The following is a 19,292-nucleotide window of genomic DNA, read 5'->3' as shown; positions in this document are numbered from 1 at the left end:
CCCACCCTAGTCCTATATAAGTGCTCAATGACACCATGTGACCCACCCTAGTCCAATATATGTACTCAATGACCCCATGTGACCCACCCTAGTCCTATATAAGTACACAATGACCCAGGTGACCCACCCTAGTCCTATGTAAGTACTCAATGACCCCATGTGACCCACCCTAGTCCTATATAAGTACTCAATGACCCCATGTGACGCAACCTAGTCCTATATAAGTACTCAATGATACCATGTGACCCACCCTAGTCCTATATAAGTACTCAATGACACCATGTGAACCACCCTAGTCCTATATAAGTACTAAATGACCCCATGTCACCCACCCTAGTCCTATATAAGTTCACAATGACCCCATGTGACCCACCCTAGTCCTATATAAGTACTCAATGACCCCATGTGACCCCCCCGTGTCCTATATAAGTACTCAATGACCCCATGTCTCGCACCCTAGTCGTATATAAGTTCTCCATGACGCCATGTGACCCACCCAAGTCCTATATAAGTACTCAATGACCCCATGTGACCCCCCCTAGTGCTATATAAGTACTCAATGACTCCAGGTCAGCCACCCTAGTCCTATATAAGTACTCAATGACCCCATGTGACCCCCCCTAGTCCTATATAAGTACTCAATGACCACATGTGACCCCCCCTAGTCCTATATAAGTACTCAATGACCCCATGTGACCCACCCTAGTCCTATATAAGTGCTCAATGACACCATGTGACCCACCCTAGTCCTATATAAGTACTCAATGACCCCATGTGACCCATTCTATTCCTATATAAGTACTCAATGACCCCATGTGACCCCCCCTAGTCCTATATAAGTACTCAATGACCACATGTGACCCCCCATAGTCCTATATAAGTACTCAATGACCCCATGTGACCCCCCATGTCCTATATATAAGTACTCAATGACCCCATGTGACCCTCCTAGTCCTATATAAGTACTCAATGACCCCATGCGACCCCCCCATGTCCTATATAAGTACTCAATGACCCCATGTGACCCCCCCTAGTCCTATATAAGTACTCAATGACCCCAGGTCAGCCACCCTAGTCCTATATAAGTACTCAATGACCCCATGTGACACACCCTATTCCTATATAAGTTCACAATTACCCCATGTGACCCACCCTAGTCCTATATAAGTACTCAATGACCCCATGTGACCCCCCATGTCCTATATAAGTACTAAATGACCCCAGGTCAGCCACCCCAGTTCTATATAAGTACTCAATGACCCCATGTGACCCCCCCTAGTCCTGTATAAGTACTCAATGACCCCATGTGACACACCCTATTCCTATATAAGTTCACAATTACCCCATGTGACCCACCCTAGTCCTATATAAGTACTCAATGACCCCATGTGACCCCCCCTAGTCCTATATAAGTACTCAATGACCCCAGGTCAGCCACCCCAGTTCTATATAAGTACTCAATGACCCCATGTGACCCCCCCTAGTCCTGTATAAGTACTCTATGATCCCATGTGACCAACCCTAGTCCTATATAAGTGCTCAATGACCCCATGCGACCCCCCATGTTCTATATAAGTACTCAATGACCCCATGTGACCCTCCTAGTCCTATATAAGTACTCAATGACCCCATGTGACCCCCCCTAGTCCTATATAAGTACTCAATGACCCCAGGTCAGCCACCCTAGTCCTATATAAGTACTCAATGACCCCATGTGACCCCCCTTAGTTGTATATAAGTACTCAATGACCGCATGTCAGCCACCCTAGTCCTATATAAATACTCAATGACCCCATGTGACCCCAACTTGTCATATATAAGTACTCAATGACCCCATGTGACCCTCCCTAGTCCTATATAAGTACTTAATGACCCCATGTGACCCACCCTATTCCTATATAAATTCACAATTACCCCATGTGACCCACCCTAGTCCTATATAAGTACTCAATGACCCCATGTGACCCCCCATGTCCTATATAAGTACTAAATGACCCCATGTCTCCCACACTAGTCGTATATAAGTTCTCCATGACGCTATGTGAGCCACCCTAGTCCTATATAAGTACTCAATGACCCCATGTAACCCCCCCTAGTCCTATATAATTACTCAATGACCCCAGGTCAGCCATCCTAGTCCTATATAAGTACTCAATGACCCTAGTGACCCCCCCTAGTCCTATATAAGTACTCAATGACCCCACGTGACCCCCCCTAGTCCTATATAAGTTCACAATTACCCCATGTGACCCACCCTAGCCCTATATAAGTACTCAATGACCCCATGTGACCCCCCTAGTCCTATATAAGTACTCAATGACCCCAGGTCAGCCACCCTAGTCCTATATAAGTACTCAATGACCCCATGTGACCCCCCCTAGTCCTGTATAAGTACTCTATGATCCCATGTGACCAACCCTAGTCCTATATAAGTGCTCAATGACCCCATGTGACGCAACCTAGTCCTATATAAGTACTCAATGATACCATGTGACCCTCCTAGTCCTATATAAGTACTCAATGACCCCATGTGACCCACCCTAGTCCTATATAAGTGCTCAATGACACCATGTGACCCACCCTAGTCCAATATATGTACTCAATGACCCCATGTGACCCACCCTAGTCCTATATAAGTGCTCAATGACACCATGTGACCCCCCCCTAGTCCTATATAAGTACTCAATGACCCCATGTGACGCAACCTAGTCCTATATAAGTACTCAATGATACCATGTGACCCTCCTAGTCCTATATAAGTACTCAATGACCCCATGTGACCCACCCTAGTCCTATATAAGTGCTCAATGACACCATGTGACCCACCCTAGTCCAATATATGTACTAAACGACCCCATGTGACCCCCCCCCCTAGTCCTATATAAGTACTCAATGATCCCAGGTCAGCCACCCTAGTCCTATATAAGTACTCAATGACCACATGTGACCCCTCCTAGTCCTATATAAAAACTCAATGACCCCATGTGACCCACCCTAGTCCTATATAAGTACTCAATGACTCCATGTGACCACACCTAGTCCTATCTAAGTACTCAATGACCCCATGTGACCCACCCTAGTCCTTTATAAGTACTCAATGACTCCATGTGACCACACCTAGTCCTATCTAAGTACTCAATGACCCCATGTGACCCTCCTAGTCCTATATAAGTACTCAATGACCCCATGTGACCCACCCTAGTCCTATATAAGTGCTCAATGACACCATGTGACCCACCCTAGTCCAATATATGTACTCAATGACCCCATGTCACCCACCCTAGTCCTATATAAGTTCACAATGACCCCATGTGACCCACCCTAGTCCTATATAAGTACTCAATGACCCCATGTGACCCCCCCGTGTCCTATATAAGTACTCAATGACCCCATGTCTCCCACCCTAGTCGTATATAAGTTCTCCATGACGCCATGTGACCCACCCAAGTCCTATATAAGTACTCAATGACCCCATGTGACCCCCCCTAGTGCTATATAAGTACTCAATGACTCCAGGTCAGCCACCCTAGTCCTATATAAGTACTCAATGACCCCATGTGACCCTCCCTAGTCCTATATAAGTACTCAATGACCACATGTGACCCCCCCTAGTCCTATATAAGTACTCAATGACCCCATGTGACCCATTCTATTCCTATATAAGTACTCAATGACCCCATGTGACCCCCCCTAGTCCTATATAAGTACTCAATGACCAAATGTGACCCCCCATAGTCCTATATAAGTACTCAATGACCCCATGTGACCCCCCCTAGTCCTATATAAGTACTCAATGAACCCATGTGACCCCCCTAGTCCTATATAAGTACTCAATGACCACATGTGACCCCCCCTAGTCCTATATAAGTACTCAATGACCCCATGTCACCCACCCTAGTCCTATATAAGTTCACAATGACCCCATGTGACCCACCCTAGTCCTATATAAGTACTCAATGACCCCATGTGACCCCCCCGTGTCCTATATAAGTACTCAATGACTCCAGGTCAGCCACCCTAGTCCTATATAAGTACTCAATGACCCCATGTGACCCCCCCTAGTCCTATATAAGTACTCAATGAACCCATGTGACCCCCCCTAGTCCTATATAAGTACTCAATGACCACATGTGACCCCCCCTAGTCCTATATAAGTACTCAATGACCCCATGTCACCCACCCTAGTCCTATATAAGTTCACAATGACCCCATGTGACCCACCCTAGTCCTATATAAGTACTCAATGACCCCATGTGACCCCCCCGTGTCCTATATAAGTCCTCAATAACCCCATGTCTCCCACCCTAGTCGTATATAAGTTCTCCATGACGTCATGTGACCCACCCAAGTCCTATATAAGTACTCAATGACCACATGTGACCCCCCCTAGTCCTATATAAGTACTCAATGACCCCATGTTACCCACCCTAGTCCTATATAAGTTCACAATGACCCCATGTGACCCACCCTAGTCCTATATAAGTACTCAATGACCCCATGTGACCCCCCCTAGTCCTATATAAGTACTCAATGACCCCACGTGACCCCCCCTAGTCCTATATAAGTTCACAATTACCCCATGTGACCCACCCTAGTCCTATATAAGTACTCAATGACCCCATGTGACCCCCCTAGTCCTATATAAGTACTCAATGACCCCAGGTCAGCCACCCTAGTCCTATATAAGTACTCAATGACCCCATGTGACCTCCCCTAGTCCTGTATAAGTACTCTATGATCCCATGTGACCAACCCTAGTCCTATATAAGTGCTCAATGACCCCATGTGACGCAACCTAGTCCTATATAAGTACTCAATGATACCATGTGACCCTCCTAGTCCTATATAAGTACTCAATGACCCCATGTGACCCACCCTAGTCCTATATAAGTGCTCAATGACACCATGTGACCCACCCTAGTCCAATATATGTACTCAATGACCCCATGTGACCCACCCTAGTCCTATATAAGTACACAATGACCCAGGTGACCCACCCTAGTCCTATGTAAGTACTCAATGACCCCATGTGACCCACCCTAGTCCTATATAAGTACTCAATGACCCCATGTGACGCAACCTAGTCCTATATAAGTACTCAATGATACCATGTGACCCACCCTAGTCCTATATAAGTACTCAATGACACCATGTGAACCACCCTAGTCCTATATAAGTACTAAATGACCCCATGTCACCCACCCTAGTCCTATATAAGTTCACAATGACCCCATGTGACCCACCCTAGTCCTATATAAGTACTCAATGACCCCATGTGACCCCCCCGTGTCCTATATAAGTACTCAATGACCCCATGTCTCGCACCCTAGTCGTATATAAGTTCTCCATGACGCCATGTGACCCACCCAAGTCCTATATAAGTACTCAATGACCCCATGTGACCCCCCCTAGTGCTATATAAGTACTCAATGACTCCAGGTCAGCCACCCCAGTTCTATATAAGTACTCAATGACCCCATGTGACCCCCCCTAGTCCTGTATAAGTACTCAATGACCCCATGTGACACACCCTATTCCTATATAAGTTCACAATTACCCCATGTGACCCACCCTAGTCCCATGTAAGGACTCAATGACATCATTTGACCCACCCTAGTCCTATATAAGTGCTCAATGTCCCCATGTGACCCACCCTAGTCCAATATATGTACTCAATGACCCCATGTGACCCACCCTAGTCCTATATAAGTACACAATGACCCAGGTGACCCACCCTAGTCCTATGTAAGTACTCAATGACCCCATGTGACCCACCCTAGTCCTATATAAGTACTCAATGAATCCTTGTGACGCAACCTAGTCCTATCTAAGTACTCAATAACCCCGTGTGACCCAGCCTAGTCCTATATAAGTACTCAATGACCCCATGTGACCCCCCCTAGTCCTATATAAGTACTCAATGACCCCAGGTCAGCCACCCTAGTCCTATATAAGTAATCAATGACCCCATGTGACACACCCTATTCCTATATAAGTTCACAATTACCCCATGTGACCCACCCTAGTCCTATATAAGTACTCAATGACACCATGTGACCCCCCATGTCCTATATAAGTACTAAATGACCCCAGGTCAGCCACCCCAGTTCTATATAAGTACTCAATGACCCCATGTGACCCCCCCTAGTCCTGTATAAGTACTCAATGACCCCATGTGACACACCCTATTCCTATATAAGTTCACAATTACCCCATGTGACCCACCCTAGTCCTATATAAGTACTCAATGACCCCATGTGACCCCCCCTAGTCCTATATAAGTACTCAATGACCCCAGGTCAGCCACCCTAGTCCTATATAAGTACTCAATGACCCCATGTGACCCCCCCTAGTCCTGTATAAGTACTCTATGATCCCATGTGACCAACCCTAGTCCTATATAAGTGCTCAATGACCCCATGCGACCCCCCCATGTTCTATATAAGTACTCAATGACCCCAGGTCAGCCACCCTAGTCCTATATAAGTAATCAATGACCCCATGTGACACACCCTATTCCTATATAAGTTCACAATTACCCCATGTGACCCACCCTAGTCCTATATAAGTACTCAATGACCCCATGTGACCCCCCCTAGTCCTATATAAGTACTCAATGACCCCAGGTCAGCCACCCTAGTCCTATATAAGTACTCAATGACCCCATGTGACCCCCCTTAGTTGTATATAAGTACTCAATGACCGCATGTCAGCCACCCTAGTCCTATATAAATACTCAATGACCCCATGTCACGCACCCTAGTCCTATATAAGTTCACAATGACCCCATGTGACCCACCCTAGTCCTATATAAGTACTCAATGACCCCATGTGACCCCCCCGTGTCCTATATAAGTACTCAATGACCCCATGTCTCCCACCCTAGTCGTATATAAGTTCTCCATGACGCCATGTGACCCACCCAAGTCCTATATAAGTACTCAATGACCCCATGTGACCCCCCCTAGTGCTATATAAGTACTCAATGACTCCAGGTCAGCCACCCTAGTCCTATATAAGTACTCAATGACCCCATGTGACCCCCCCTAGTCCTATATAAGTACTCAATGACCACATGTGACCCCCCCTAGTCCTATATAAGTACTCAATGACCCCATGTGACCCATTCTATTCCTATATAAGTACTCAATGACCCCATGTGACCCCCCCTAGTCCTATATAAGTACTCAATGACCACATGTGACCCCCCATAGTCCTATATAAGTACTCAATGACCCCATGTGACCCCCCCTAGTCCTATATAAGTACTCAATGAACCCATGTGACCCCCCCTAGTCCTATATAAGTACTCAATGACCACATGTGACCCCCCCTAGTCCTATATAAGTACTCAATGACCCTATGTCACCCACCCTAGTCCTATATAAGTTCACAATGACCCCATGTGACCCACCCTAGTCCTATATAAGTACTCAATGACCCCATGTGACCCCCCCGTGTCCTATATAAGTACTCAATGACTCCAGGTCAGCCACCCTAGTCCTATATAAGTACTCAATGACCCCATGTGACCCCCCCTAGTCCTATATAAGTACTCAATGAACCCATGTGACCCCCCCTAGTCCTATATAAGTACTCAATGACCACATGTGACCCCCCCTAGTCCTATATAAGTACTCAATGACCCCATGTCACCCACCCTAGTCCTATATAAGTTCACAATGACCCCATGTGACCCACCCTAGTCCTATATAAGTACTCAATGACCCCATGTGACCCCCCCGTGTCCTATATAAGTACTCAATGACCCCATGTCTCCCACCCTAGTCGTATATAAGTTCTCCATGACGCCATGTGACCCACCCAAGTCCTATATAAGTACTCAATGACCCCATGTGACCCCCCCTAGTGCTATATAAGTACTCAATGACTCCAGGTCAGCCACCCTAGTCCTATATAAGTACTCAATGACCCCATGTGACCCCCCCTAGTCCAATATAAGTACTCAATGAACCCATGTGACCCCCCCCTAGTCCTATATAAGTACTCAATGACCACATGTGACCCCCCCTAGTCCAAATAAGTACTCAATGACCCCATGTGACCCATTCTATTACTATATAAGTACTCAATGACCCCATGTGACCCCCACTAGTCCTATATAAGTACTCAATGACCACATGTGACCCCCCCTAGTCCTATATAAGTACTCAATGACCCCATGTGACCCATTCTATTCCTATATAAGTACTCAATGACCCCATGTGACCCACCCTAGTCTTATATAAGTACTCAATGACCCCATTTGACCCACCCTAGTCCTATATAAGTACTCAATGACGGCATGTAACCCACCTTAGTCCTATATAAGTACTCAATGACCCAATGTGACCCCCCATAGTCCTATATAAGTACTCAATGACCCCATGTGACCCCCCTAGTCCTATATAAGTACTCAATGACCACAGGTCCGCCACCCTAGTCCCATATAAGTACTCAATGACCCCATGTGACCCCCCCTTGTCTTATATAAGTACTCAATGACCCCATGTGACCCCCCCTAGTCCTATATAAGTACTGAATTTCCCCATATGACCCACCCTATTCCTATATAAGTTCACAATTACCCCATATGACCCACCCTAGTCCTATATAAGTTCTCAATGACCCCATGTGACCCCCCCATGTCCTATATAAGTACTAAATGACCCCATGTCTCCCACCCTAGTCGTATATAAGTTCTCCATTACCCCATGTCTCCCACCCTAGTCGTATATAAGTACTCAATGACCTCAGGTCAGCCACCCTAGTCCTATATAAGTACTCAATGACCCCATGTGACCCCCCCTAGTTTTATATAAGTACTCAATGACCGCATGTCAGCCACCCTAGTCCTATATAAGTACTCAATGACCCCATGTAACCCCCCTTGTCCTATATAAGTACTCAATGACCCCATGTGACCCTCCCTAGTCCTATATAAGTACTCAATGACCCCATGTGACCCCCCCATGTCCTATATAAGTACTAAATGACCCCATGTCTCCCACCCTAGTCGTATATAAGTTCTCCATGACCCTATTTCTCCCACCCTAGTCGTATATAAATACTCAATGACCCCAGGTCAGCCACCCTAGTCCTATATAAATACTCAATGACCCCATGCGACCCCCCATGTCCTATATATAAGTACTCAATGACCACATGTGACCCTCCTAGTCCTATATAAGTACTCAATGACCCCATGCGACCCCCCCATGTCCTATATAAGTACTCAATGACCCCATGTGACCCTCCTAGTCCTATATAAGTACTCAATGACCCCATGTGACCCACCCTAGTCTTATATAAGTACTCAATGACCCCATGTGACCCACCCTAGTACTATATAAGTACTCAATGATTCCATGTGACCACACCTAGTCCAATATAAGTACTCAATGACCCCCTGTGACCCACCCTAGTCCTATATAAGTACTCAATGACGGCATGTGACCCACCATAGTCCTATATAAGTACTCAATGACCTCAGGTCAGCCACCCTAGTCCTATATAAGTACTCAATGACCCCATGTGACCCACCCTATTCCTGTATAAGTACTCAATGACCCCATGTCTCCCACCCTAGTCCTATATAAGTACTCAATGACCCCATGTGACCCCCCCTAGTCCTATATAAGTACTCAATGATCCCAGGTCAGCCACCCTAGTCCTATATAAGTACTCAATGACCCCATGTGACCCCCCGTAGTCCTATATAAGTACTCAATGACTCCATGTGACCACACTTAGTCCTATCTAAGTACTCAATGACCCCGTGTGACCCACTCTAGTCCCATGTAAGGACTCAATGACCCCATGTGACCCACCCTAGTCCTATATAAGTACTCAATGACGGCATGTGACCCCCCATGTCCTATATAAGTACTAAATGACCCCAGGTCAGCCACCCCAGTTCTATATAAGTACTCAATGACCCCATGTGACCCCCCCTAGTCCTGTATAAGTACTCAATGACCCCATGTGACACACCCTATTCCTATATAAGTTCACAATTACCCCATGTGACCCACCCTAGTCCTATATAAGTACTCAATGACCCCATGTGACCCACCCTAGTCCAATATAAGTACTCAATGACCCCATGTGGCCCACCCTAGTCCTATATAAGTACTCAATGACGGCATGTGACCCACCATAGTCCTATACAAGTAATCAATGACCCCATGTGACCCCCCCTAGTCCTATATAAGTACTCAATGACCCCAGGTCAGCCACCCTAGTCCTATATAAGTACTCAATGACCCCATGTGACCCCCCCTAGTCCTATATAAGTACTCAATGACCCCATATGACCCACCCTATTCCTAAATAAGCTCATAATGACCCCAAGTGACCCACCCTAGTCCTATATAAGTACTCAATGACCCCATGTGACACCCCCATGTCCTATATAAGTACTAAATGACCCAATTTCTCCCACCCTAATCGTATATAAGTTATCCATGACGCCATGTGACCCTCCCTAGTCCTATATAAGTACTAAACGACCCCATGTGACCCCCCCCCCCTAGTCCTATATAAGTACTCAATGATCCCAGGTCAGCCACCCTAGTCCTATATAAGTACTCAATGACCACATGTGACCCCTCCTAGTCCTATATAAAAACTCAATGACCCCATGTGACCCACCCTAGTCCTATATAAGTACTCAATGACTCCATGTGACCACACCTAGTCCTATCTAAGTACTCAATGACCCCATGTGACCCACCCTAGTCCTATATAAGTACTCAATGACTCCATGTGACCACACCTAGTCCTATCTAAGTACTCAATGACCCCATGTGACCCTCCTAGTCCTATATAAGTACTCAATGACCCCATGTGACCCACCCTAGTCCTATATAAGTGCTCAATGACACCATGTGACCCACCCTAGTCCTATATAAGTACTCAATGACTCCATGTGACCACACCTAGTCCTATCTAAGTACTCAATGACCCCATGTGACCCTCCTAGTCCTATATAAGTACTCAATGACCCCATGTGACCCACCCTAGTCCTATATAAGTGCTCAATGACACCATGTGACCCACCCTAGTCCTATATAAGTGCTCAATGACACCATGTGACCCACCCTAGTCCAATATATGTACTCAATGACCCCATGTGACCCACCCTAGTCCTATATAAGTACACAATGACCCAGGTGACCCACCCTAGTCCTATGTAAGTACTCAATGACCCCATGTGACCCACCCTAGTCCTATATAAGTACTCAATGACCCCATGTGACGCAACCTAGTCCTATATAAGTACTCAATGATACCATGTGACCCACCCTAGTCCTATATAAGTACTCAATGACACCATGTGAACCACCCTAGTCCTATATAAGTACTCAATGACCCCATGTCACCCACCCTAGTCCTATATAAGTTCACAATGACCCCATGTGACCCACCCTAGTCCTATATAAGTACTCAATGACCCCATGTGACCCCCCCGTGTCCTATATAAGTACTCAATGACCCCATGTCTCCCACCCTAGTCGTATATAAGTTCTCCATGACGCCATGTGACCCACCCAAGTCCTATATAAGTACTCAATGACCACATGTGACCCCCCCTAGTCCTATATAAGTACTCAATGACCCCATGTCACCCACCCTAGTCCTATATAAGTTCACAATGACCCCATGTGACCCACCCTAGTCCAATATAAGTACTCAATGACCCCTTGTGACCCCCCCTAGTCCTATATAAGTACTCAATGACCCCACGTGACCCCCCCTAGTCCTATATAAGTTCACAATTACCCCATGTGACCCACCCTAGTCCTATATAAGTACTCAATGACCCCATGTGACCCACCCTAGTCCTATATAAGTGCTCAATGACACCATGTGACCCACCCTAGTCCAATATATGTACTCAATGACCCCATGTCACCCACCCTAGTCCTATATAAGTTCACAATGACCCCATGTGACCCACCCTAGTCCTATATAAGTACTCAATGACCCCATGTGACCCCCCCGTGTCCTATATAAGTACTCAATGACCCCATGTCTCCCACCCTAGTCGTATATAAGTTCTCCATGACGCCATGTGACCCACCCAAGTCCTATATAAGTACTCAATGACCCCATGTGACCCCCCCTAGTGCTATATAAGTACTCAATGACTCCAGGTCAGCCACCCTAGTCCTATATAAGTACTCAATGACCCCATGTGACCCTCCCTAGTCCTATATAAGTACTCAATGACCACATGTGACCCCCCCTAGTCCTATATAAGTACTCAATGACCCCATGTGACCCATTCTATTCCTATATAAGTACTCAATGACCCCATGTGACCCCCCCTAGTCCTATATAAGTACTCAATGACCAAATGTGACCCCCCATAGTCCTATATAAGTACTCAATGACCCCATGTGACCCCCCCTAGTCCTATATAAGTACTCAATGAACCCATGTGACCCCCCTAGTCCTATATAAGTACTCAATGACCACATGTGACCCCCCCTAGTCCTATATAAGTACTCAATGACCCCATGTCACCCACCCTAGTCCTATATAAGTTCACAATGACCCCATGTGACCCACCCTAGTCCTATATAAGTACTCAATGACCCCATGTGACCCCCCCGTGTCCTATATAAGTACTCAATGACTCCAGGTCAGCCACCCTAGTCCTATATAAGTACTCAATGACCCCATGTGACCCCCCCTAGTCCTATATAAGTACTCAATGAACCCATGTGACCCCCCCTAGTCCTATATAAGTACTCAATGACCACATGTGACCCCCCCTAGTCCTATATAAGTACTCAATGACCCCATGTCACCCACCCTAGTCCTATATAAGTTCACAATGACCCCATGTGACCCACCCTAGTCCTATATAAGTACTCAATGACCCCATGTGACCCCCCCGTGTCCTATATAAGTCCTCAATAACCCCATGTCTCCCACCCTAGTCGTATATAAGTTCTCCATGACGTCATGTGACCCACCCAAGTCCTATATAAGTACTCAATGACCACATGTGACCCCCCCTAGTCCTATATAAGTACTCAATGACCCCATGTTACCCACCCTAGTCCTATATAAGTTCACAATGACCCCATGTGACCCACCCTAGTCCTATATAAGTACTCAATGACCCCATGTGACCCCCCCTAGTCCTATATAAGTACTCAATGACCCCACGTGACCCCCCCTAGTCCTATATAAGTTCACAATTACCCCATGTGACCCACCCTAGTCCTATATAAGTACTCAATGACCCCATGTGACCCCCCTAGTCCTATATAAGTACTCAATGACCCCAGGTCAGCCACCCTAGTCCTATATAAGTACTCAATGACCCCATGTGACCTCCCCTAGTCCTGTATAAGTACTCTATGATCCCATGTGACCAACCCTAGTCCTATATAAGTGCTCAATGACCCCATGTGACGCAACCTAGTCCTATATAAGTACTCAATGATACCATGTGACCCTCCTAGTCCTATATAAGTACTCAATGACCCCATGTGACCCACCCTAGTCCTATATAAGTGCTCAATGACACCATGTGACCCACCCTAGTCCAATATATGTACTCAATGACCCCATGTGACCCACCCTAGTCCTATATAAGTACACAATGACCCAGGTGACCCACCCTAGTCCTATGTAAGTACTCAATGACCCCATGTGACCCACCCTAGTCCTATATAAGTACTCAATGACCCCATGTGACGCAACCTAGTCCTATATAAGTACTCAATGATACCATGTGACCCACCCTAGTCCTATATAAGTACTCAATGACACCATGTGAACCACCCTAGTCCTATATAAGTACTAAATGACCCCATGTCACCCACCCTAGTCCTATATAAGTTCACAATGACCCCATGTGACCCACCCTAGTCCTATATAAGTACTCAATGACCCCATGTGACCCCCCCGTGTCCTATATAAGTACTCAATGACCCCATGTCTCGCACCCTAGTCGTATATAAGTTCTCCATGACGCCATGTGACCCACCCAAGTCCTATATAAGTACTCAATGACCCCATGTGACCCCCCCTAGTGCTATATAAGTACTCAATGACTCCAGGTCAGCCACCCCAGTTCTATATAAGTACTCAATGACCCCATGTGACCCCCCCTAGTCCTGTATAAGTACTCAATGACCCCATGTGACACACCCTATTCCTATATAAGTTCACAATTACCCCATGTGACCCACCCTAGTCCCATGTAAGGACTCAATGACATCATTTGACCCACCCTAGTCCTATATAAGTGCTCAATGTCCCCATGTGACCCACCCTAGTCCAATATATGTACTCAATGACCCCATGTGACCCACCCTAGTCCTATATAAGTACACAATGACCCAGGTGACCCACCCTAGTCCTATGTAAGTACTCAATGACCCCATGTGACCCACCCTAGTCCTATATAAGTACTCAATGAATCCTTGTGACGCAACCTAGTCCTATCTAAGTACTCAATAACCCCGTGTGACCCAGCCTAGTCCTATATAAGTACTCAATGACCCCATGTGACCCCCCCTAGTCCTATATAAGTACTCAATGACCCCAGGTCAGCCACCCTAGTCCTATATAAGTACTCAATGACCCCATGTGACACACCCTATTCCTATATAAGTTCACAATTACCCCATGTGACCCACCCTAGTCCTATATAAGTACTCAATGACACCATGTGACCCCCCATGTCCTATATAAGTACTAAATGACCCCAGGTCAGCCACCCCAGTTCTATATAAGTACTCAATGACCCCATGTGACCCCCCCTAGTCCTGTATAAGTACTCAATGACCCCATGTGACACACCCTATTCCTATATAAGTTCACAATTACCCCATGTGACCCACCCTAGTCCTATATAAGTACTCAATGACCCCATGTGACCCCCCCTAGTCCTATATAAGTACTCAATGACCCCAGGTCAGCCACCCTAGTCCTATATAAGTACTCAATGACCCCATGTGACCCCCCCTAGTCCTGTATAAGTACTCTATGATCCCATGTGACCAACCCTAGTCCTATATAAGTGCTCAATGACCCCATGCGACCCCCCCATGTTCTATATAAGTACTCAATGACCCCATGTGACCCTCCTAGTCCTATATAAGTACTCAATGACCCCATGTGACCCCCCCTAGTCCTATATAAGTACTCAATGACCCCAGGTCAGCCACCCTAGTCCTATATAAGTACTCAATGACCCCATGTGACCCCCCTTAGTTGTATATAAGTACTCAATGACCGCATGTCAGCCACCCTAGTCCTATATAAATACTCAATGACCCCATGTCACGCACCCTAGTCCTATATAAGTTCACAATGACCCCATGTGACCCACCCTAGTCCTATATAAGTACTCAATGACCCCATGTGACCCCCCCGTGTCCTATATAAGTACTCAATGACCCCATGTCTCCCACCCTAGTCGTATATAAGTTCTCCATGACGCCATGTGACCCACCCAAGTCCTATATAAGTACTCAATGACCCCATGTGACCCCCCCTAGTGCTATATAAGTACTCAATGACTCCAGGTCAGCCACCCTAGTCCTATATAAGTACTCAATGACCCCATGTGACCCCCCCTAGTCCTATATAAGTACTCAATGACCACATGTGACCCCCCCTAGTCCTATATAAGTACTCAATGACCCCATGTGACCCATTCTATTCCTATATAAGTACTCAATGACCCCATGTGACCCCCCCTAGTCCTATATAAGTACTCAATGACCACATGTGACCCCCCATAGTCCTATATAAGTACTCAATGACCCCATGTGACCCCCCCTAGTCCTATATAAGTACTCAATGAACCCATGTGACCCCCCCTAGTCCTATATAAGTACTCAATGACCACATGTGACCCCCCCTAGTCCTATATAAGTACTCAATGACCCTATGTCACCCACCCTAGTCCTATATAAGTTCACAATGACCCCATGTGACCCACCCTAGTCCTATATAAGTACTCAATGACCCCATGTGACCCCCCCGTGTCCTATATAAGTACTCAATGACTCCAGGTCAGCCACCCTAGTCCTATATAAGTACTCAATGACCCCATGTGACCCCCCCTAGTCCTATATAAGTACTCAATGAACCCATGTGACCCCCCCTAGTCCTATATAAGTACTCAATGACCACATGTGACCCCCCCTAGTCCTATATAAGTACTCAATGACCCCATGTCACCCACCCTAGTCCTATATAAGTTCACAATGACCCCATGTGACCCACCCTAGTCCTATATAAGTACTCAATGACCCCATGTGACCCCCCCGTGTCCTATATAAGTACTCAATGACCCCATGTCTCCCACCCTAGTCGTATATAAGTTCTCCATGACGCCATGTGACCCACCCAAGTCCTATATAAGTACTCAATGACCCCATGTGACCCCCCCTAGTGCTATATAAGTACTCAATGACTCCAGGTCAGCCACCCTAGTCCTATATAAGTACTCAATGACCCCATGTGACCCCCCCTAGTCCAATATAAGTACTCAATGAACCCATGTGACCCCCCCCTAGTCCTATATAAGTACTCAATGACCACATGTGACCCCCCCTAGTCCAAATAAGTACTCAATGACCCCATGTGACCCATTCTATTACTATATAAGTACTCAATGACCCCATGTGACCCCCACTAGTCCTATATAAGTACTCAATGACCACATGTGACCCCCCCTAGTCCTATATAAGTACTCAATGACCCCATGTGACCCATTCTATTCCTATATAAGTACTCAATGACCCCATGTGACCCACCCTAGTCTTATATAAGTACTCAATGACCCCATTTGACCCACCCTAGTCCTATATAAGTACTCAATGACGGCATGTAACCCACCTTAGTCCTATATAAGTACTCAATGACCCAATGTGACCCCCCATAGTCCTATATAAGTACTCAATGACCCCATGTGACCCCCCTAGTCCTATATAAGTACTCAATGACCACAGGTCCGCCACCCTAGTCCCATATAAGTACTCAATGACCCCATGTGACCCCCCCTTGTCTTATATAAGTACTCAATGACCCCATGTGACCCCCCCTAGTCCTATATAAGTACTGAATTTCCCCATATGACCCACCCTATTCCTATATAAGTTCACAATTACCCCATATGACCCACCCTAGTCCTATATAAGTTCTCAATGACCCCATGTGACCCCCCCATGTCCTATATAAGTACTAAATGACCCCATGTCTCCCACCCTAGTCGTATATAAGTTCTCCATTACCCCATGTCTCCCACCCTAGTCGTATATAAGTACTCAATGACCTCAGGTCAGCCACCCTAGTCCTATATAAGTACTCAATGACCCCATGTGACCCCCCCTAGTTTTATATAAGTACTCAATGACCGCATGTCAGCCACCCTAGTCCTATATAAGTACTCAATGACCCCATGTAACCCCCCTTGTCCTATATAAGTACTCAATGACCCCATGTGACCCTCCCTAGTCCTATATAAGTACTCAATGACCCCATGTGACCCCCCCATGTCCTATATAAGTACTAAATGACCCCATGTCTCCCACCCTAGTCGTATATAAGTTCTCCATGACCCTATTTCTCCCACCCTAGTCGTATATAAATACTCAATGACCCCAGGTCAGCCACCCTAGTCCTATATAAATACTCAATGACCCCATGCGACCCCCCATGTCCTATATATAAGTACTCAATGACCACATGTGACCCTCCTAGTCCTATATAAGTACTCAATGACCCCATGCGACCCCCCCATGTCCTATATAAGTACTCAATGACCCCATGTGACCCTCCTAGTCCTATATAAGTACTCAATGACCCCATGTGACCCACCCTAGTCTTATATAAGTACTCAATGACCCCATGTGACCCACCCTAGTACTATATAAGTACTCAATGATTCCATGTGACCACACCTAGTCCAATATAAGTACTCAATGACCCCCTGTGACCCACCCTAGTCCTATATAAGTACTCAATGACGGCATGTGACCCACCATAGTCCTATATAAGTACTCAATGACCTCAGGTCAGCCACCCTAGTCCTATATAAGTACTCAATGACCCCATGTGACCCACCCTATTCCTGTATAAGTACTCAATGACCCCATGTCTCCCACCCTAGTCCTATATAAGTACTCAATGACCCCATGTGACCCCCCCTAGTCCTATATAAGTACTCAATGATCCCAGGTCAGCCACCCTAGTCCTATATAAGTACTCAATGACCCCATGTGACCCCCCGTAGTCCTATATAAGTACTCAATGACTCCATGTGACCACACTTAGTCCTATCTAAGTACTCAATGACCCCGTGTGACCCACTCTAGTCCCATGTAAGGACTCAATGACCCCATGTGACCCACCCTAGTCCTATATAAGTACTCAATGACGGCATGTGACCCCCCATGTCCTATATAAGTACTAAATGACCCCAGGTCAGCCACCCCAGTTCTATATAAGTACTCAATGACCCCATGTGACCCCCCCTAGTCCTGTATAAGTACTCAATGACCCCATGTGACACACCCTATTCCTATATAAGTTCACAATTACCCCATGTGACCCACCCTAGTCCTATATAAGTACTCAATGACCCCATGTGACCCACCCTAGTCCAATATAAGTACTCAATGACCCCATGTGGCCCACCCTAGTCCTATATAAGTACTCAATGACGGCATGTGACCCACCATAGTCCTATACAAGTAATCAATGACCCCATGTGACCCCCCCTAGTCCTATATAAGTACTCAATGACCCCAGGTCAGCCACCCTAGTCCTATATAAGTACTCAATGACCCCATGTGACCCCCCCTAGTCCTATATAAGTACTCAATGACCCCATATGACCCACCCTATTCCTAAATAAGCTCATAATGACCCCAAGTGACCCACCCTAGTCCTATATAAGTACTCAATGACCCCATGTGACACCCCCATGTCCTATATAAGTACTAAATGACCCAATTTCTCCCACCCTAATCGTATATAAGTTATCCATGACGCCATGTGACCCTCCCTAGTCCTATATAAGTACTAAACGACCCCATGTGACCCCCCCCCCCCCTAGTCCTATATAAGTACTCAATGATCCCAGGTCAGCCACCCTAGTCCTATATAAGTACTCAATGACCACATGTGACCCCTCCTAGTCCTATATAAAAACTCAATGACCCCATGTGACCCACCCTAGTCCTATATAAGTACTCAATGACTCCATGTGACCACACCTAGTCCTATCTAAGTACTCAATGACCCCATGTGAC

Source organism: Prorops nasuta, unplaced genomic scaffold (genome assembly GCF_024137725.1).
Source record: "Prorops nasuta isolate Cenicafe-Biocafe unplaced genomic scaffold, Cenicafe_Pnas_1.2 PNAS00001, whole genome shotgun sequence".
Lineage (NCBI taxonomy): Eukaryota > Metazoa > Arthropoda > Insecta > Hymenoptera > Bethylidae > Prorops > Prorops nasuta.
This window is presented reverse-complemented; position numbering follows the sequence as displayed.